Here is a 24,195-nt window from a genome sequence, read left to right on the forward strand (position 1 = left end):
TTTTCGGTTATCTTAACAGTGATAATGTTAGTAAATAGGTTACTAACACTAAAAACTTCAGTCCCCACCGAACGGACATTCAATGTTTTCGAGCCCGATTTTCATAATTGTATTTATGTTATATTTGTGAATTACAGGAGGGTCTATGTCTTCTAAAAAAAGCATTGTATCAGCACAATATGTTGACAGTGTCAGACCACTTGCGGGTGAATCTAATAATTTCAGCTCCGGGGTAGGCTGTTTCGATGTTTTGGAGCCCGATGTTTTTATGATTTTTTTCTAAAACCGTAAGTTTTACAATAGTATCTGTCCACTACTAATAGGTGCCATAAAAACTTCAGCCTACGGAATAAAATAACACTTTAAAAGGTCGACACCGCTTGATAATTACAGCACTAATGTCGACACGAGAGATGTCGGTGTATTTCATTTTTAATTTCCTTGGTGTACACAAAGGTCTGAATCTGTTAAACTAGATAGGGTACATTTACTTTCAGGTTAGCTTGACAGTCATAATGTTAGACTATAGGTTATAAACACTGAACATTTTGGTCTTCATAGAACGGACATTCAGTGTTTCCGAGTCCGATTTTTTTAATTCGATTTAGATTAAATAGATGTAATAAAGGAGAGGTTATATCTTTTAAAAATGAAATTGCATCAACACAATATATTTACAGTGTCATAACCAACTGCAAGTGAACCTAATAATATCATCTCTAGGGGAGGGTGTTTTGATGTTTCGGAACCCAATGTTTTTATTGTTATTTTCCCCAACTATAATTTCTACACTGGGACCTGTCCACCACTAGTAAGTGGCATGAAAACTTCAGCCCACAAGGTAAGAGCATTTGTTGTTTCCGAGTACAATGTTCTTTGACCTTTTTTTAACATTATATAAAAATATCACTTTAAAAAGTCGACACCGCTTGATAAACAAAGCACTAATGTCAACAAGAAAGGTAAATAAGATGGTGTTTTTTTCATTTTTAATTCCCTTGGTGTACAGTAGGGTCTGATTCTGTTAAACTTAATATGGCACATATACTTTTAGATTAACTTAACTGTGATAGTGTAAGACCAAAGGTTACTTACACTGGGAATTTCAGTCCCACAGACCGGGCATTCAATGTTTTTGGAGCCCGATGTTCATTATTGTTTTATTTGCTAGAGGGCCTAAATCTTTTAAAAATAAGTTGTATCAACACAATATGTTGACACGACCACTTGCAGGTTAACCTAATAATTTTATCTCCTAGGTAGGGTGTTTTGATGTTTTGGAGCCAGATACTTTTAATGGTTTTTTTCCCCAAACAATAAGTCTTACAATGGTAGCTGTTCACAACTAATAGGTGCCATTAAAACTTCAGCCCACGGAGTAAGAGCCTTCATTGTTTTCGAGTACATTGTTCTTTAACCCTTTTTTAACATATATAAAAATAACATTATAAAAGGTCGACACCGCTTGATAAACACAGCACTAATATCGACACGAGAGATGTATACGTCGGTGTATTTCATTTTTAATTCCCTCGGTGTACAGAAAAGTCTGATTCTGTCGACACTGCTTGATAAACACAGCACTAATGTCGACATGAAAGATATATATGTCGGTGTATTCATTTTTAATTCCCTTGGTGTACAGTATGGTCTGATTCTGTTAAACAAGGTACGGAGGGAACATGTACTTTTTGGTGAACTTTACAGTGGAAGTGCTATCTAAATGCTTAGTAACACTGAAAATTTCAGTCCCCATAGAACGGAAATTCAATATTTTCGAACGCAATATCTATAATTCTCTTTGTGTTAAATGAAAAAAAAAATGACAAAAACAAACTCAACCATCTCAAAAATCCATAAAACAAAATACAAATTTATAGGAGAACAACATGGAACTCCAAAAAGAATCAGAGGCCTAGGAGGAGTGAGCATCCTCTGCTGACCGGTCGTACCCGCCGTGTGCTCCTTGAGATAATTTGGCATGTCATAATCGATGTAAATGTCAAAATCGGGAAAATGTCACAATAGGAAAAAAAAGAAACGTTGATTTTTTGGTTTGTTTGGGATGGTCAAAATACAAACCTTGAGCCATTACATTGAAGGTAGCATCAGGTGCTTAGGAGGAGTTAGCATTCTCTGCTGACCGGTCACACCCGCCGTGTGGTCTTTGTCGTAATCTGGACAAAACGGAAAAGTCCGTAGACAATTGGGTGTTAATTATGGTCTAACAATTTGTATGAAAAACTTCAGTAAGAATGCAATCCAGTGGAAGATTTTATTTGCCCACAAGGTCTTTGTATCGACCAAAGAACTTACGAAAAGATGACTTCAAACGAGACTGTGGATTGTCCCGTTAATCAACTTGTTTGTCAGTAGCTTGCCTCGCCTTAGAAACTGTTCATATGTATGCCCTTGTATATCGAATTAACTGAGAGACAAAAACACCATATTCAGTTTATGAAGGTATATTGCTACATAAGTAAGGAAGGCTGACTATAAAAAAATTGAAGTCAACGCGTTTATCATAAAGTTTTGTTGTTAGATTACCATCAATGTCCATTTCCAGTAAAATATCCAAATATGTAATAGATGACGCAGACGCTGTGGTATCTTTTATTTCAAGTTCACTGGGATATATTGAGTCGACGTCAGTAAGGAAATAACAATTGTTAATTGATAATACGTCGTAGATATACCTGAATGTTGAATTGAAGGCCACAACGAGTGATTTATTTTTTCACGTACAAGTTTTTTTTAATAAATTCTGCTTCATAAGAATACAAAAAAGGTCTGGTAACAATGGGGCACATTGGTACCCATGGGAATTCCAACAGATTGTTTGAAGACTTGATTTCCAAAAACTACATACAAGATGTTGCCTATCAGAAACTCAAGCATCTTTTTAGTGTCAACTTCAGAGTACTTGTGTGTGCAATCAGAATGGTTTTTAACAAAATATTTTTTTAGATTTCCAATGACAGGTAAGCATTTTCATGACTTCCATTTTTATAAAAGAAACAACAATCTATAATATCAAAAAACCTAGATTTTAATTTCTCATGGGGAATGGTTGTATAAAGTGTTGAAAAGTCGTACGTTTCAATGCTATTGATTTTGGTAAGAATTGTGTTAAATAGATGTATTACAGGAGGACCTATATCTCTTTTAAAAAAAATGTATCAACGCAATATTTGGACCGTGTAAGACCACTTGCAGGTGATCCTAAAAATTTCAGCTCCAGGGTAGGGTGTTTCGATGTTTCGGAGCCTGGTGTTTTATTGTCTTTTCCCCTAACCATAAATTTTACAATGACAGCTGTCCACCACTAGAAGGTGCCATGAAAACTTCAGCCCACGGGGTAAGAGCCTGCGATGTTTTTTTCTTTATTTTTTTTTTTAGTCAAATGTTCATTTACTCTTTTTTATACATACATGAAAACAACACTGTAAAAAGTCGAAAACGCTTAATAAACACAGCACTAATGTCGACTCGAAATACGTCGGTTTATTTTATTTTGAATTCCCTTGGTGTACAATAGGGTCTGATTCTGTTAACAGTGATAGTGCAAGCTTTTTGGTTGGTAACACTGAAAATTTCAGAACCCATAGGACGGACATTCAATGTTTCAAAGCCCGATGTGTATAATTCTAATTTTGTTAAATATATGTATCACAGGAGGGTCTATTTCTGTTAAAGGAAGTTGTATTAGCACAATATGTTGACAGTGTCAGACCACTTGCAATTTCAGCTCCGGGGTAGAGAAGTTTCGATGTTTCAGTGTCTGATGTTTTAATTATCTTTTAGTATTATTTATCAATTGAAAAATTACAATAAGGACTGGATTTTTTAAACTAGAGATTGTATCATTATGTAATTTAATGTGGTAATGTTAACAACCAGTAGACGACCCTGATTATTGCAGGCCTCATGGTAGGGGGTTCCATGATTCCTGTTCTGATGTTTTAAAATTCCATCATCGTATGTAGATAGGTTACAAAAGGGCCCGGATCTTTTGAACTAGACATGTAATCCTAACAATAATTTTACAATGGTAGCTTACCACTACTGGTAGGTAGTATGAGATCTTTAGCCCACGTGGTAAGGGCCTCCAGTGTTTTTTATTTACACTTTTTGACATACTGTAGAAGGTCGACACCGCTTGATAAACACAGCACTTATGTCGACATGAAAGAGTTGGTGTTTACATTTTCAGTTCACTTGGTGTACAGTAGGGTCTGTCTCTTTTAAACTACATGGGGTACATATTCTTTTATCATAAGTTTACACTGATAGTGCTAGACTTTGTTAGTAACACTGAGAATTTTAGTCTCCACAGAACAGACCTTCAATGTTTCCAATCCCGATATTTGTAACTCTTATTACGTTAATTATGTATATTGAAGGAGAGCCTATATATCTTTTAATGTAGAAGATGTACCAACACAATACTTTGACAGTGTCTCGGTGTTTCTGAGCCCCATGTTTCAATTGCTATTTAATATTAGAAATATATTGAGATATTATAGCAAGGACTGTAGATGGTATCTTCGCTGTAATTTTTATATGGTAGTGCTTCGCAACTAGTAATTGATCCTGAATACTTAAGACCTCAGGGTACGGGATTTTAATGTTTCCGATTCCGATGTTTACAAATCCAATTATTTTTGTAGATGAATTACAAAAAGGCCTGGATCTTTTGAACTAGACCTGTAACCCTAACCATCAGGCCTGGATCTTTTGAACTAGACTTGTAACCCTCAACATAAGTTTTACAATGAAAATTGACCACCACTAGTAGGTGCCATGAGAATTGCGTCCACAAAGTAAGGGCCTCCAATTCTTTCGGGTCTGATGCTTTTTACTCACTATTACATAATTATATAAAAACAACACTGTAAAAGGTCGACACCTCTTGATAAACATATCACTAATATCGACATGAAAGATATACATGTATACGTCGGTCTTTGAATGTTCAATTTACTTAGTGTACAATAAGGTCTGGATCTTTTGACATACAGAGGGCATGCGTTCTTTTATCATAACTTTACACTCAAAGTGCTAGACTCAAGGTCAAAAATATTTTGTTTTATCCAGAACAGATACTTATCATTCAGTGCTCGTTTTGTAAAAGTCTATCTCAAAGTTCTTGAAAAGATTTTTTGTGACCCTTTCTTTTGATCTTATTTTCCAATATATCTGCCCTTGTTCATGGAACAGACTCTTTTTGGGGGGAATATATAAAAGCCCATTGGAAGCTTTGTGCTATATTTTATCAATATTTTGAAATATGGCCCTCTTTTCAAAAAGTATTGCAACTGAATCAATGTCAGAAGTTGGAGGATGACAGAATGTCTCATATTAAATAGAATATTTGGCTACGGCACATTTTCTAAAATATGAAAGTAGAAATCTATAGAATAAATGCATATTAAACATTTAAATATATATGTATGTATAAAACAACTCGAAATTTCATCAAAAATTATTTTCATTTTATTTGCACCTTTCCAAACTAACTTTCTTAAACATGTCAAAACACTTGTGAACACATACCTGTATAAATTCAATTTAAAAAGCACTTATTTGTAAATCTACCAAATATAAGTAAATAATCTGTAACACAAAAGCTATCTGAAAAATAAAAAAAATAATAAAAAGATAAAGTAGTTAAATTATAAATGACTATTTGCAGAAGCTGTTTAAAGCATCTGAGCAAGGTCCATGAATACTATGCAGGTATGTTAAGGTTTCCCAAATGAGTTCACAACGATGTGTAGAAAATAATTTGTTATTCAAATATGTCATTATTAACTTCGAAGTAACAATCGACTTTCTTTACAATATTTCTAAGACAGTGAATCGTAATAAGTGACTATTCGTGAGCATAAATAAATCCGGTTGTTCTCTGTTATCAATAAGCGATTCTAAATTTCAATACAAGTGATACTTAATTTCATATTATCAATATTAAGTATCAAATAATCAGCTTTGTATTAGGTACGTGACTATTTCTAAAATAGTGAGTTGGAGGCTCCACCTGCTACGTGTACACTAATGAATGGAGGTATTTAATGCATCTACAAATCATGCGATATTAGGATAATTTGCATGAACTTGGGAGAGAACATAAGTATCAGTATGACTCATGCAGGGGGAAGTCTGGCCCAATTTTGTGTAATTCGAGCTTAAAAAGTACCTAATTTGAAGGATAGGGCACAATGTTTGGACGAGGAATCACCTATATCATATTACCGGTGTATGAAAATCATTAACGATCTTAAATAAAGTCTTACTGCTTTTAAATAGAAATACTGAGTTTAGTTTTATTAGACAGTTTTGTATATCATATGAAACAAAGTTGTATAATAATCATAAGTAAAGGACAAGAGCGTACAAGGCCTGACAAATCCCCCCGTAACCAGGATTTTGAAATGGCATATGAACATATAAAACAAATCTTTACATTTGAAAGTGTACACCAGGACATGTACATGTATGATATAGAACTGCATTTTCTGACAAATAAATAGTAAACATTAATACATGCACTTGGTATTTATTTCCTTTGGTTTATTTGTTTGATTTCTAATCATTACAGCATGATCTCTTATCTGTGCTATCGCTATTTCTATCCGACATTGAGTGTAAAATGAACATTACGCAATAATTGTCATAATACAAATGGTATTAGATATTTTTTACATAATAGCCCAATAAAAAGGCAAAAAATGTTTTACTTAAAAGCAAATGAATTTTATATAAAACGCCGTTTAACGTTTCAAGCACCCTCTCAATCGAGAAGAATGGGGTGCAAGCCTCCGCCTATCCTAGTGAGCTAAGTTGACACATTAGGGTATAGGTGAATAAATTTAACTGCTTGACAATATTTAATACAGTAAAACTTTTTTGGTGAAACCCACGAATTTGGCCCATTATGGGTCTAGACTTCATTTTGAAAAATCAATAATAAAATTGATTAAAATCTTATTCTTTAAATAAAAGTACTTTTAGGGTGGAGACTGGACCTATTCATACCTAAATTTTTGCAATTTAGAACAGTGAATGAACCAAGATTTTGGCATAAAACGCTGTGCAGCTTTATTTGGAAATCTATAACTGTCGTGTTTGTAGAACGAAAGCACAATATTGGCTTTCATCCTGAAATTTATACTAAAAACAATGCATACAAACCAAAAATTAATATTCAAACTTCAATTGAAATTCTTTCGTCTCCATTGCTTCAAGTGGGGGATATACAACGCCTTGTACGCCCCTGTTCTTTAATACGTATCACATTCTATCGCACCACTTTAAAATACGCATATAATATCGCACCTTATTATATGATACAATATTGTATCACATTATACATTACAATGATATGTCTTGATACGTAACTGCATCATATAATATATTATTTTGTAATACTCATATACTTATATTTGCTAATATGCGTACATAAATGAATATATAGAATAGCGAAACGTTCAATTCTGTGTGAACATTTTAATGATTTCACAATGATTACCGCACATGCTTATCACTTGACAGTTGCATTATTGTAAACATTAAAACACGATTATTTTAATAATTTTCAAGGGTTTGCCTATTTCAAATGTAAATATAAGTTATAATCAGCATTATTATAATTTCATGTTAAATACTAAAATCTGATTGGTTTAGACGCAGTTGGTAATCCGTTCAATTACCCTGAGCGTTAGCAACACACTTGGCAACGGGTAACCCAACGAATTGCTACATGCGCGTAAATTATGCGCATATACCGATTGCCATAGAATTCACTTCATTTCTATTTAAAAGGAGTAAAATTTTCTTTAAAATTAAGACATTCATTATAATAAAATAAATAGCGCCCATTTGGGAGGGTAACTGTTGACACCCCTCGAAAACCATTGTTTACCCCCGCTTCGCGTCGGTTGACAATGGTTTTCTCGGGCACTTATTATATAACGTTAAATAAAATGTTCACCGGGATATGAACTCAGTTGGTACGTAATCAAGTCTTCCGAGAAGCCCTTTGGGCTTCACAGGATATGATCACGTGACAAACCATGGCCAGGTCCGATAAAAATTTTCAATTGCTGTTTATTTCTTAAATATTATATTATTTTACAATACTACGTTATATTATTCAAAATTGTATCATATAACACAATACTGTATCATATCATCCAATACAATAATAAAGGAATCATTTTATATAACAACAAACTCATCTTTCAAACACGTTTGATTGAGGTACTTAGGACAATTGTTTTAGCATTCTTGATAATGAAGAGATCATTCTCTGTTTCTGAAGCAAGCCGTATGTATCGAATTCAAAGTTATATGATCCATATAAGTTTGTCAGGACAGCTGTTCTCCAGATATCAAACCTACATTCGACTACTCAAAAAATCTACACGTGCTCCATTATAATAACCTCCGGAATCCGGAAAATATGGTTCAGATTTAGCATCCATACATGTTGAGTGCATCAGTATCAAAACCTGCATCATTTATACAAAGTTGATAAACACTAAACCAAAAACTAAGATGTGTCCATCAAAGGGCATCTGCTCCAAAAAAAATTAACCAACTCCAAAAACCTTAAATGTATCATCATTCAGCATCTGAAACCTATGGCTCAGATTAAGTATTTGATCCTGTCAACTGCATATCTATCATCAGACACACCTGTCATGCAAGTATGGTGGAGTTAGGACCAGTAGTAAGTAAGATATAGTCATCAAATGGCACCTGCTCCAAAAACTTTGCTCTGCTCTTAACATTTTTAAAGCCAACATCCAGAATTCAAGATCCAGATTCAGCATCCAAGTCTTAAAAGTTCATTAGTTTGTCCAGATGCACCATCCATGCAAGTTTGATGAAGGTAAGTTAATTAATAATTTAGATACAAGACCTGCACCACAAACTTTTACCACGTCCAGACGCCAACGGTATAACATAAGCTCCAGTCAACCTCGTGTCAGTGAGCTAAAAAAGTTTTGATTAAATGTCAATTGCCACTTGCCCCAATGGGATTTACATAAATCATTTGCAATGTTATGATATGCATGTGACATGATTAAGTACGATAATTAAAACGTTACTGTAGTGACGTCTATGATCAATACAGTATAATGAAAATTACAGCTTATAGTTTCGTTTAACATCTTTAATCTTCTCATGAAATACAGGACATTTTCATTTCCACATCTTCAGCCTCTTTGCACACAGATAGCAACAGACTTGATGGCTCGTGCCATCGTGAATGATGCTGCCTGTTTCAGCTCTTCTCAAACACAGGCCATTTGGACCTTTCTACATGGCAAATTGCTGCGGTAGGTAAGCAGAGAATGTCGCAACTTGGTGTTCTAGACAAGTGGTTTACGAGGGCATGGTGCCCTGGCTGTATGGACACACAATTGAGTAAAAGTTGTCCTTAAACTTCTTGGTAGAGTTCATGTCTTGAGTGTGACAACTTCAACATCTTAGCAGAATTCGATGGAGAATGCATCTTCCATTTTCGTTCGCCAGACTGGACGAATCTTCAAGCAGAAGATACAGTGGCGTTGAAGGGGTTTGTTCTTTATACCTCATTCACATTCCAAGTGGAACTGAAGTAAAACAAAAATGTTAAATATTCACTTGTTTGTTATATTAGGTTGAATCACTGGCATGGGATACCTCCATATTGTGACATAAAACGCTTAAATTAAGTAAAATATATACATATATATATATATATATTTCGCAGGTTTCTAATTTAAAGAAAGTGACTAATTCCCTGCAAAGGGTTGACCTTCTGTACCGCGTGCATGTTGCACCATCACATGTCAGAAACTTACTGGTGTATAGTTGACAATGTTCAATCCACCTACTTTTCATGTTATTTTACCTCCCATCTGTAACTTGCAATTTTACTGTGTAAAGTCAACACAACAGTCATAGCCGCAGGTTTTCACATTTTACTTCTGATTCTCATGTACCTAACATATGGGGCCTACATATTGCATATCAATTTCAACAAGTGACACCCCTCTAACTAATGATAATCATTAAAAATCATTTCATGAATTTTAGCAACACTCATAAGCCTTCAAGTACAGCAACTTTCAATTTTACAAAAATATTGACGGGTACTTTATCCGAAACTATCCCTTGCTACCTTAGGATGCTTCCACACAAATTTTCCTGACTGGTTAGTTTCTGAGAGGAAGATTTTTAAAGATTTACTCAATATATTCCTATGAAAAAATTTGACCCACTATTGTGGCCCCACCCTATCTTTAAAAGGTCATGATTTTCACAATCTATACTACCTTAGTATGCTTCCACACAAGTTTTAGCTTTCCTGGCCAATTGGTTCTTGAGAAGAAGATTTTTGAAAAGTTCTTAATTTTTTTTCAATAATTCCTAATTATCTCCTCTTGAAAAAAAAGGTGGTCCTTAGTTTTCACAACTTTGTATCCCCTTTGCCTAATAATGCTCTGTGCCAAGTTTCGTTGAAATTGGCCCAGTGCTTCTGGAGAAGATGTTGAAAATATGAAAAGTTTACAAACAGACAAGCAACAGACAAAATGTGATCAGAATAGCTCACATGAGCTTTCAGCTCAAGTGAGCTAAAAATCCAGTTATACATTAGTACCCGACACAATTCATGCTTTTCACAGAAAGCAACTCAACAGCTATGCACCAGAACCTCAGGCGATTGAAACTGTCTATATAGAAGCATCATTCCAAATATTAATAAGTACACTGGGTTATTGCTTAAGTCCACTGAAAGGAACTTAACAGGTATATACCTGGTATTAATCTGTACCCTAGGCTATGGATAGCTCTATTGGGTGAAAAATAACAGCTACAAATTAGTATTTTTGGCTACTGATACTGTCACTGAGAGCAACTTAACATCAAAATTAGTACCCTAGGTTATTGGTAGTAGTCTCTTGAAAGCAACACAGCAGCTGTACATAAGTATAACTTACCTCTTGATATCCGCTTTCTGGTAAGAACATAACCATTGTACCATAGTAAACTTAGCTTTTCCTATGTTCACCATGACGACCTAGCTTATTGATATGGTCCACTGAGAGAAACATAATAATTGTAAAATAGTGCACTAGGCTATTGATATGATTCACTAAGAACAATATTATTTCAAAATTTTTAAAAATGCACTCTCTTTTTCTACAGTTTTGAGGTTTCTCCCCTTTGAATAAAGATCGGTCTTTCATTTCTGCAATTTATACTTGCCTTCCCATAAGGATGGTTTGTGCCAATTTTGGTTGAAATTGGCGAAGCGGTTTTACAAAAGAAGTTCAAAATGTTAAAAGTTAAAAGACGGACAGACGGACAATGGACAAAATGTGATCAGAATAGCTCACTTGAGCTTTCAGCTCAGGTGAGCTATAAATCAAAACTGAAGTAATGAAAACAAACCCCATTTTCCACAGAGATTCAAAACTGTTACAAATGAGGAAATAGAGAAATTTTTCGACTCCAGGCAAGCAAAATCAACAAAAAAAAAATACAGCATGGGGATTTTTCAAGGTAAATGTGTTTGCAGCAATTTGACATTTGTATAAAAATCTTTAAGGGTCAAGATTTGTTGCAGAATTTACACAACCAAACACAAGACCCCCAAACGTTACACAATGTCAGTCTCTAAAACACAACTCACTCCTTTTAGATTGGAACATGGAGATCTATGGTTCTGTACTAATGGTGCAACATTAGACCTGCAAACAGCAAATGTGTCAACTCTTGCCAGTCATCTCTCGTGATTTTATTGTGAAGCCAGCCCCAAAGAAAAAGTTGATGATGATGTTTAGCCTTTGTACCACAAAAATACTTTGATCAATATCAAAGGAGCAATAAATCGCCATCTTGCTGACATTCAGAGAGATGTAAATATAGTCCATGACAAGGAGTTCAGAACAGCCAATGGAATCTTGGATGGTTTCTTTAAAGAGCGAACCTGACTTGATCTGTCAAAACCAACATCACACAAAGATATTATCGAGATACATGATCTGCAGAAGATTTATAAATACCTCCAAGGTGCCACATCATCACCAGTGGTTTTGCGCCATGCTGTATGGTACTTTCTGTCCATCAATTTTAATACCATAGGTTTAGAGTTCCACCATAAGTTTAATCATAACAGCTTTGTCTTCTGCACAGATGAAACTTGCCAATATGCTGCATTACAACACAAAACATTACAAAATAATCATCAAGGTGGTGTAGATGCCGATGACAGCCATACAGACAAGATAATGTACGCAACTGATAATGAAAACTGCTGTCATGTTTATCTCTTAAAGTTACTGATGTCAAAAACAGATTCAAATGCTACAAATCTTTTCAACCAATACATATAAGAGAGAGTTCATTCTGATATTTGGTATTCAGCAAAACCCCTGCCAAAGCGCACTTTCAACAAGTCTCTCGGGGAGATTTGCTTTGCTGCTGGTGTGGAGCATAAATACACATCCCACTGTTTACTGGCCACTGCAAACACTTACCTTAATGATCAGGGATTTGAAGCACGACACATCATGTTCATGTCGAACCAAAGGAATGAGAGTTCAATGAGGTCATATAACAGATCGCTCTCCTCTAAGCAAAAAAAAAAGCATTCTGCGATGGCGTCTGCATCTTCATCCCCTTTTACGATCGTAGCTCTTCCACCGCTGTCGACCAGGTTCTCGAACTTGCCACCACGAACCCATGAAAATCAGGCTCAACTTGAAAACTTACCGTCACCATCTGCACATGAGACCACAACTCTCATATCGTCAAATTCCACAGCCACAACATCGTCCTCCATGCCAGCAACATTGAAAACAGTTAACATGAACATGCAAAACATTAATTCAACAGCTGGGTTTTTCAATAATGCAAACTTCAGGGAGAGCACATTTCGTTTTACTCAGTTGTGCTTACTGTATTGTTACGTGTTGATAATGTTTATTCTTTATGAATAAATCATCTTGTTGGAAAATACTCATGTATTGTTATTGAATTCAAACTTTTGCGATTAAATATAGCATTTCTCAAAAAAAAAAAATCTTTCTTCTTAATATTTTTGAGCACTATATTTCCCATGTCACAACAGCTGATTTTTTGGCTCTTCCATCAATTACAAACACCTGCTAGTAAAGGCGCAAATTTTAAAACTACGACCATTAATAAAATAAAAAATAAAATCAATATAAATATAATTTGTTTGCTCGCATTGGTGTGTCATAGGACCGACAAATCCAAAAAAAAAAAAAGCATTCAATGCTTATATGCACGATACATAACCATTGTACCTTAGAACAGTAAGCTAATCATATGTTCACCTAAGAACACCATATTATGTTATGCACGACACCCTAGCTAAATGATATGGTCCTCTAAGAGAAACATAATAATTAAACAAAGTTATTGATATGAATCACTAAGAACAATATTATTTCTTTAGTATACAGAAACACTCATATCATCCAATGGGACCAACATGGCATTTCATTATAATATCTATAGTTCACTAGGATTAATAAACATTGATAACCACAGATTACAAAGCTCACTAAGACGAGGCATCACCCTAATGAGGCATCACTTTTATGAGACCACCTTTATCATATCATATGAAAATCATACTTTATGATCTTGGATATTCCTGGATTCTGTTGGACACAATATCGTATATCATCTGTTCAAAAAATTGTATGATATTAATCATATGTTCATAAAATTATGTTAATCAATACAATAATATCAAATTAAATATTGCATCCTATCATACTTACAAACAATATCATATACTACAATAAAATACCGTAATAAACAATGATGAGATATGATATTGCAACATATGATATGAAATTGTATTCTGTTATACATTATTGTATTTGATCACATAATACAATATCATATTACATAATACATCATAACAGTGAATCATATAATATTATATTGTATCTTTTAGTAAAATATTGTATTGTATGACACTGTATCATATTTGATACATAATATCATATTATATCATATGAACCAATATAATTCAATACAACATTATATCATATCAAATGATACAATGTCATGTTTACCTGGTATTATTCAGTACACTTACCCATAAATCGGTCTATTGAGTGAAATAAAACATATTAGTATTTTTTGTCTATTGATAATGTCTCTAAGAGAAACTTAACATCAATAGTGGTACCTAAGGCAATTGGTAGTCTTCTGAGAGCAACACAACATCTATACATTAATATAACTTGTCTATTCATAAACTTCTGGTAAGAACATAACAATTGCACCTTAGTACAGTGGGCTATACATATGTTCACCTAAGAAAACCATATTATGTTATGCATGATACCCTAGCTTATTGATAATGTCCTCTGAGAGAAACATAACAATTGTACAAAAGTATACTAGGCTATTGATGTGAATCACTAAGAACAAATTCCTATCATCCAATGAGACCAACCTGGCATTTCATAATAACATCTTAGGCAATGATACAGTTCACTAGGATTAACACAACAGTTTTCAATAAGTAATCTAGCCTTTTGATCAAATGTCATTGGAAGAGCTACCAATTGTACAATAGTAACTCAGGAAATTGATACTCTCTAATCAGAGCAACACGTAAGATACACATATGTTACACAATACGATTCACACTGTCCTTTGAGAGCAACATAATAGTAATACATCAGTACCCTAAGCCATCGATATGCTCAACTGAGAGCAACACATTATTCTAAAGAACCAAACCAATTGGTAGCTATACTAAAAGCAACTGAACAGTTGTACAATCCAGTTTTATAACAGTACTCAAGGCAAATGATGATGCTGTTGATACCAAGTTCCAATGCTAATGGTACGGTCTACTAAGAACAACAAAACAGTCATACATTCGTACCCGACACAATTCAAACTTTCTACTGAGAGCAACCCAACAACTTAGCACCTATTTACCTGGTATTATTCAGTACACTTACCCATAAATCGGTCTATTGAGTGAAATAAAACATAATAGTATTTTTTGTCTATTGATAATGTCTCTAAGAGAAACTTAACATCAATAGTGGTACCTAAGGCAATTGGTAGTCTTCTGCGAGCAACACAACATCTATACATTAATATAACTTGTCTATTCATAAACCTTCTGGTAAGAACATAACCATTGCACCTTAGTACAATAGGCTAAACATATTTTCACCTAAGAAAACCATATTATATTATGCATGATACCCTAGCTTATTGATAAGGTCCTCTGAGAGAAACTTAATAATTGTACAATAGTACACTAGGCTATTGATGTGAATCACTAAGAACAAATTCCTATCATCCAATGAGACCAACATGGCATTTCATAATAACATCTTAGGCAATGATACAGTTCACTAGGATTAACACAACAGTTTTCAATAAGTAATCTAGCCTTTTGATCAAATGTCATTGGAAGAGCTACCAATTGTACAATAGTAACTCAGGCAATTGATACCGTCTAATCAGAGCAACACGTAAGATACACATATGTTACACAATACGATTCACACTGTCCTTTGAGAGCAACATCATAGTAATACATCAGAACCCTAAGCCATCGATTTGGTCAACTGAGAGCAACACAACATTATTCTAAAGAACCAAACCAATTAGTAGCAACATGTATACTGAAAGCAACTGAACAGTTGTACAATCCAGTTTTATAACAGTACTCAAGGCAAATGATGATGCTGTTGATACCAAGTTCCAATGCTAATGGTTCGATCTACTAAGAACAACAAAACAGTCATACATTCGTACCCGACACAATTCAAACTTTCTACTGAGAGCAACCCAACAACTTAGCACCTATTTACCTGGTATTATTCAGTACACTTACCTATAAATACGGTCTATTGAGTGAAATAAAACATATTAGTATTTTTTGTCTATTGATAATGTCTCTAAGAGAAACTTAACATCAATAGTGGTACCTAAGGCAGTTGGTAGTCTTCTGCGAGCAACACAACATCTATACATTAATATAACTTGTCTATTCATAAACCTTCTGGTAAGAACATAACCATTGCACCTTAGTACAATAGGCTAAACATATGTTCACCAAAGAAAAACATATTATGTTATGCATGATACCCTAGCTTATTGATAAGGTCCTCTGAGAGAAACATAATAATTGTACAATAGTACACTAGGCTATTGATGTGAATCACTAAGAACAAATTCCTATCATCCAATGAGACCAACATGGCATTTCATAATAACATCTTAGGCAATGATACAGTTCACTAGGATTAACACAACAGTTTTCAATAAGTAATCTAGCCTTTTGATCAAATGTCATTGGAAGAGCTACCAATTGTACAATAGTAACTCAGGCAATTGATATCGTCTAATCAGGGAAACACGTAAGTTAAACATATGTTACACAATACGATTCACAATGTCCTTTAAGAGCAACATAATAGTAATACATCAGAACCCTAAACCATCGATATGGTCAACTGATAGCAACACATTATTCTAAAGAACCAAACCAATTGGTAGCTATACTAAAAGCAACTGAACAGTTGTACAATCCAGTTTTATAACAGTATTCAAGGCAAATGATGATGCTGTTGATACCAAGTTCCAATGCTAATGGTACGGTCTACTAAGAACAACAAAACAGTCATACATTCATACCCGACACAATTCAAACTTTCTACTGAGAGCAACCCAACAACTTAGCACCTATTTACCTGGTATTATTCAGTACACTTACCTATAAATACGGTCTATTGAGTGAAATAAAACATATTAGCATTTTTTGTCTATTGATAATGTCTCTAAGAGAAACTTAACATCAATAGTGGTACCTAAGGCAATTGGTAGTCTTCTGAGAGCAACACAACATCTATACATTAATATAACTTGTCTATTCATAAACTTCTGGAAAGAAAAAAACAATTGCACCTTAGTACAGTGGGCTATACATATGTTCACCTAAGAAAACCATATTATGTTATGCATGATACCCTAGCTTATTGATAATGTCCTCTGAGAGAAACATAACAATTGTACAAAAGTATACTAGGCTATTGATGTGAATCACTAAGAACAAATTCCTATCATCCAATGAGACCAACCTGGCATTTCATAATAACATCTTAGGCAATGATACAGTTCACTAGGATTAACACAACAGTTTTCAATAAGTAATCTAGCCTTTTGAACAAATGTCATTGGAAGAGCTACAAATTGTACAACAGTAACTCAGGAAATTGATACTCTCTAATCAGAGCAACACGTAAGATACACATATGTTACACAATACGATTCACACTGTCCTTTGAGAGCAACATAATAGTAATACATCAGAACCCTAAGCCATCCATATGGTCAACTGAGAGCAACACAACATTATTCTAAAGAACCAAACCAATTGGTAGCTATACTAAAAGCAACTGAACAGTTGTACAATCCATTTTTATAACAGTACTCAAGGCAAATGATGATGCTGTTGATACCAAGTATCCAATGCTATTGGTACGGTCTACTAAGAACAACAAAACAGTCATACATTCGTACCCGACACAATTCAAACTTTCCACTGAGAGCAACCCAACAACTTAGCACCTATTTACCTGGTATTATTCAGTACACTGACCTATGAATACGGTCTATTGAGTGAAATAAAACAGCTACACATTAGTATTTTTGTCTATTGATAATGTCACTGAGAGAAACTTAACATCAATAGTGGTACCTAAGGCAATTGGTAGTCTTCTGAGAGCAACACAACATCTATACATTAATATAACTTGTCTATTCATAAACCTTCTGGTAAGAACATAACCATTGCACCTTAGTACAGTAGGCTAAACATATGTTCACCTAAGAAAACCATATTATGTTATGCATGATACCTTAGCTTATTGATAAGGTCCTCTGAGAGAAACATAACAATTGTACAATAGTATACTAGGCTATTGATGTGAATCACTAAGAACAAATTCCTATCATCCAATGAGACCAACATGGCATTTCATAATAACATCTTAGGCAATGATACAGTTCACTAGGATTAACACAACAGTTTTCAATAAGTAATCTAGCCTTTTGATCAAATGTCATTGGAAGAGCTACCAATTGTACAATAGTAACTCAGGCAATTGATATCGTCTAATCAGAGCAACACGTAAGTTACACATATGTTACACAATACGATTCACACTGTCCTTTGAGAGCAACATAATAGTAATACATCAGAACCCTAAGCCATCGATATGGTCAACTGAGAGCAACACAACATTATTCTAAAGAACCAAACCAATTGGTAGCTATACTAAAAGCAACTGAACAGTTGTACAATCCAGTTTTATAACAGTACTCAAGGCAAATGATGATGCTGTTGATACCAAGTTCCAATGCTAATGGTTCGATCTACTAAGAACAACAAAACAGTCATACATTCGTACCCGACACAATTCAAACTTTCTACTGAGAGCAACCCAACAACTTAGCACCTATTTACCTGGTATTATTCAGTACACTTACCTATAAATACGGTCTATTGAGTGAAATAAAACATATTATCATTTTTTGTCTATTGATAATGTCTCTAAGAGAAACTTAACATCAATAGTGGTACCTAAGACAATTGGTAGTCTTCTGCGAGCAACACAACATCTATACATTAATATAACTTGTCTATTCATAAACCTTCTGGTAAGAACATAACCATTGCACCTTAGTACAATAGGCTAAACATATGTTCACCTAAGAAAAACATATTATGTTATGCATGATACCCTAGCTTATTGATAAGGTCCTCTGAGAGAAACATAATAATTGTACAATAGTACACTAGGCTATTGATGTGAATCACTAAGAACAAATTCCTATCATCCAATGAGACCAACATGGCATTTCATAATAACATCTTAGGCAATGATACAGTTCACTAGGATTAACACAACAGTTTTCAATAAGTAATCTAGCCTTTTGATCAAATGTCATTGGAAGAGCTACCAATTGTACAACAGTAACTCAGGAAATTGATACTCTCTAATCAGAGCAACACGTAAGCTACACATATGTTACACAATACGATTCACACTGTCCTTTGAGAGCAACATAATAGTAATACATCAGAACCCTAAGCCATCCATATGGTCAACTGAGAGCAACACAACATTATTCTAAAGAACAAAACCAATTGGTAGCAACATGTATACTGAAAGCAACTGAACAGTTGTACAATCCAGTTTCATAACAGTAAAAAAAGGAAATGATGATGCAGTTGATACCAAGTATCCAATGCTATTGGTACGGTCTACTAAGAACAACAAAACAGTCATACATTCGTACCCGACACAATTCAAACTTTCCACTGAGAGCAACCCAACAACTTAGCACCTATTTACCTGGTATTATTCAGTACACTGACCTATGAATACTGTCTTTTGAGTGAAATAAAACAGCTACACATTAGTATTTTTTGTCTATTAATAATGGCACTGAGAAAAACTTAACATCAATAGTGGTACCTATGGCAATTGGTAGTCTTCTGAGAGCAACACAACATCTATACATTAATATAACTTGTCTATTCATAAACCTCCTGGTAAGAACATAACCATTGCACCTTAGTACAGTAGGCTAAACATATGTTCACCTAAGAAAACCATATTATGTTATGCATGATACCCTAGCTTATTGATAAGGTCCTCTGAGAGAAACATAACAATTGTACAATAGTATACTAGGCTATTGATGTGAATCACTAAGAACAAATTCCTATCATCCAATGAGACCAACATGGCATTTCATAATAACATCTTAGGCAATGATACAGTTCACTAGGATTAACACAACAGTTTTCAATAAGTAATCTAGCCTTTTGATCAAATGTCATTGGAAGAGCTACCAATTGTACAATAGTAACTCAGGCAATTGATATCGTCTAATCAGAGCAACACGTAAGTTACACATATGTTACATAATACGATTCACACTGTCCTTTGAGAGCAACATAATAGTAATACATCAGAACCCTAAGCCATCGATATGGTCAACTGAGAGCAACACAACATTATTCTAAAGAACCAAACCAATTAGTAGCTATACTAAAAGCAACTGAACAGTTGTACAATCCAGTTTTATAACAGTACTCAAGGCAAATGGTGATGCAGTTGATACCAAGTATCCAATGCTAATGGTACGGTCTACTAAGAACAACAAAACAGTCATACATTCCTAATATAACTTGTTGTTTCATAAACCTTCTGGTAAGAACATAACCATTGCACCTTTAGTTAGTACAGTAGGCTAAACATATGGTCATCTAAGAAAAACATATTATGTTATGAATGATACCTCAGCTTATTTATAAGGTCCTCTGAGAGAAACATTATAATTCTACAATAGTACAATAGGCTATTGATGTGAATCACTAAGAACAAATTCCTATCATCCAATGAGACCAACATGGCATTTCATAATAACATCTTAGGCAATGATACAGTTCACTAGGATTTACACAACAGTTTTCAGTAAGTAATCTAGCCTTTTGATCAAATGTCATTGGAAGAGCTACCAATTGTACAACAGTAACTCAGGCAATTGATACCGTCTAATCAGAGCAACACGTAACTTACATATATGTTACACAATACGATTCACACTGTCCTTTGAGAGCAACATAATAGTAATACATCAGAACCCTAAGCCATCCATATGGTCAACTGAGAGCAACACAACATTATTCTAAAGAACAAAACCAATTGGTAGCAACATGTATACTGAAAGCAACTGAACAGTTGTACAATCCAGTTTCATAACAGTAAAAAAAGGAAATGATGATGCAGTTGATACCAAGTATCCAATGCTATTGGTACGGTCTACTAAGAACAACAAAACAGTCATACATTCGTACCCGACACAATTCAAACTTTCCACTGAGAGCAAACCAACAACTTAGCACCTAATTACCTGGTATTATTCAGTACACTGACCTATGAATACTGTCTATTGAGTGAAATAAAACAGCTACACATTAGTATTTTTTGTCTATTGACAATGTCACTGAGAGAAACTCAACATCAATAGTGGTACCTAAGGCAATTGGTAGTCTTCTGAGAGCAACACAACATCTACACATTAATATAACTTGTCTATTCATAAACCTTCTGGTAAGAACATAACCATTCCACCTTAGTACAGTAGGCTAAACATATGTTCACCTAAGAAAACCATATTGTTATGAATGATACCCTAGCTTATTGATAAAGTCCTCTGAGAGAAACATAATAAGTGTACAATAGTACACTAGGCTATTGATGTGAATCACTAAGAACAAATTCTTATCATCCAATGAGACCAACATGGCATTTCATAATAACATCTTAGGCAATGATACAGTTCACTAGGATTTACACAACAGTTTTCAGTAAGTAATCTAGCCTTTTGATCAAATGTCATTGGAAGAGCTACCAATTGTACAACAGTTACTCAGGCAATTGATACCGTCTAATCAGAGCAACACGTAAGTTACACATGTTACACAATACGATTCACACTGTCCTTTGAGAGCAACATAATAGTAATACATCAGAACCCTAAGCCATCCATATGGTCAACTGAGACCAACACAACATTATTCTAAAGAACCAAACCAATTGGTAGCTATACTAAAAGCAACTGAACAGTTGTACAATCCAGTTTTATAACAGTACTCAAGGCAAATGATGATGCAGTTGATACCAAGTATCCAATGCTATTGGTACGGTCTACTAAGAACAACAAAACAGTCATACATTCGTACCCGACACAATTCAAACTTTCCACTGAGAGCAACCCAACAACTTCGCACCTATTTACCTGGTATTATTCAGTACACTTACCTATGAATACTGTCTATTGAGTGAAATAAAACAGCTACACATTAGTATTTTTTGTCTATTGATAATGTCACTGAGAGAAACTTAACATCAATAGTGGTACCTAAGGCAATTGGTAGTCTTCTGAGAGCAACACAACATCTATACATTAATATAACTTGTCTATTCATAAACCTTCTGGTAAGAACATAACCATTCCACCTTAGTACAGTAGGCTAAACATATGTTCACCTAAGAAAACCATATTATCTTATGCATGATACCCTAGCTTATTGATAATGTCCTCTGAGAGAAACATAATAATTGTACAATAGTACACTAGGCTATTGATGTGAATCACTAAGAACAAATTCCTATCATCCAATGAGACCAGCATGGCATTTCATAATAACATCTTAGGCAATGATACAGTTCACTAGGATTAACACAACAGTTTTCAATAAGTAATCTAGCATTTTGATCAAATGTCATTGGAAGAGCTACCAATTGTACAACAGTAACTCAGGCAATTGATACCGTCTAATCAGGGAAACACGTAAGTTAAACATATGTTACACAATACGATTCACACTGTCCTTTGAGAGCAACATAATAGTAATACATCAGAACCCTAAGCCATCCATATAGTCAACTGAGACCAACACAACATTATTCTAAAGAACCAAACCAATTGGTAGCTATAATAAAAGCAACTGAACAGTTGTACAATCCAGTTTTATAACAGTACTCAAGGCAAATGATGATGCAGTTGATACCAAGTATCCAATGCTATTGGTACGGTCTACTAAGAACAACAAAACAGTCATACATTCGTACCCGACACAATTCAAACTTTCCACTGAGAGCAAACCAACAACTTAGCAGCTATTTACCTGGTATTATTCAGTACACTTACCTATGAATACTGTCTATTGAGTGAAATAAAACAGCTACACATTAGTATTTTTTGTCTATTGATAATGTCACTGAGAGAAACTCAACATCAATAGTGGTACCTAAGGCAATTGGTAGTCTTCTGAGAGCAACACAGCATCTACACATTAATATAACTTGCCTATTCATAAACCTTCTGGTAAGAACATAACCATTCCACCTTAGTACAGTAGGCTAAACATATGTTCACCTAAGAAAACCGTATTATCTTATGCATGATACCCTAGCTTATTGATAATGTCCTCTAAGAGAAACATAATAATTGTACAATAGTACACTAGGCTATTGATGTGAATCACTAAGAACAAATTCCTATCATCCAATGAGACCAACATCACATTTCATAATAACATCTTAGGCAATGATACAGTTCACTACGATTAACACAACAGTTTTCAGTAAGTAATCTAGCCTTTTTGATCAAATGTCATTGGAAGAGCTACCAATTGTACAACAGTAACTCAGGCAATTGATACCGTCTAATCAGGGAAACACGTAAGTTAAACATATGTTACACAATACGATTCACACTGTCCTTTGAGAGCAACATAATAGTAATACATCAGAACCCTAAGCCATCCATATAGTCAACTGAGACCAACACAACATTATTCTAAAGAACAAAACCAATTGGTAGCTATACTAAAAGCAACTGAACAGTTGTACAATCCAGTTTTATAACAGTACTCAAGGCAAATGATGATGCAGTTGATACCAAGTATCCAATGCTATTGGTACGGTCTACTAAGAACAACAAAACAGTCATACATTCGTACCCGACACAATTCAAACTTTCCACTGAGAGCAACCCAACAACTTAGCAGCTATTTACCTGGTATTATTCAGTACACTTACCTATGAATACTGTCTATTGAGTGAAATAAAACAGCTACACATTAGTATTTTTTGTCTATTGATAATGTCACTGAGAGAAACTCAACATCAATAGTGGTACCTAAGGCAATTGGTAGTCTTCTGAGAACAACACAGCATCTACACATTAATATAACTTGCCTATTCATAAACCTTCTGGTAAGAACATAACCATTGCACCTTAGTACAGTAGGCTAAACATATGTTCACCTAAGAAAACCATATTATGTTATGCATGATACCCTAGCTTATTGATAATGTCCTCTAAGAGAAACATAATAATTGTACAATAGTACACTAGGCTATTGATGTGAATCACTAAGAACAAATTCCTATCATCCAATGAGACCAACATCACATTTCATAATAACATCTTAGGCAATGATACAGTTCACTACGATTAACACAACAGTTTTCAATAAGTAATCCAGCCTTTTTGATCAAATGTCATTGGAAGAGCTACCAATTGTACAACAGTAACTCA

At 34.4% G+C, this 24,195-nt stretch overlaps 1 long non-coding RNA gene across 1 annotated transcript; it reads left to right on the forward strand.

The window, feature by feature from the left end:
* Window positions 1-692: 692 nt before the first annotated feature.
* LOC128169685 (uncharacterized) lies at window positions 693-12,954 on the forward strand. Its single transcript, XR_008241575.1, has 3 exons — window positions 693-841; window positions 11,463-11,559; window positions 11,699-12,954. It is a non-coding gene; the product is annotated as an uncharacterized LOC128169685 (long non-coding RNA).
* Window positions 12,955-24,195: the final 11,241 nt, after the last annotated feature.

This window comes from Crassostrea angulata, unplaced genomic scaffold (genome assembly GCF_025612915.1).
Source record: "Crassostrea angulata isolate pt1a10 unplaced genomic scaffold, ASM2561291v2 HiC_scaffold_171, whole genome shotgun sequence".
NCBI classification, from domain to species: Eukaryota; Metazoa; Mollusca; class Bivalvia; order Ostreida; family Ostreidae; genus Magallana; species Magallana angulata.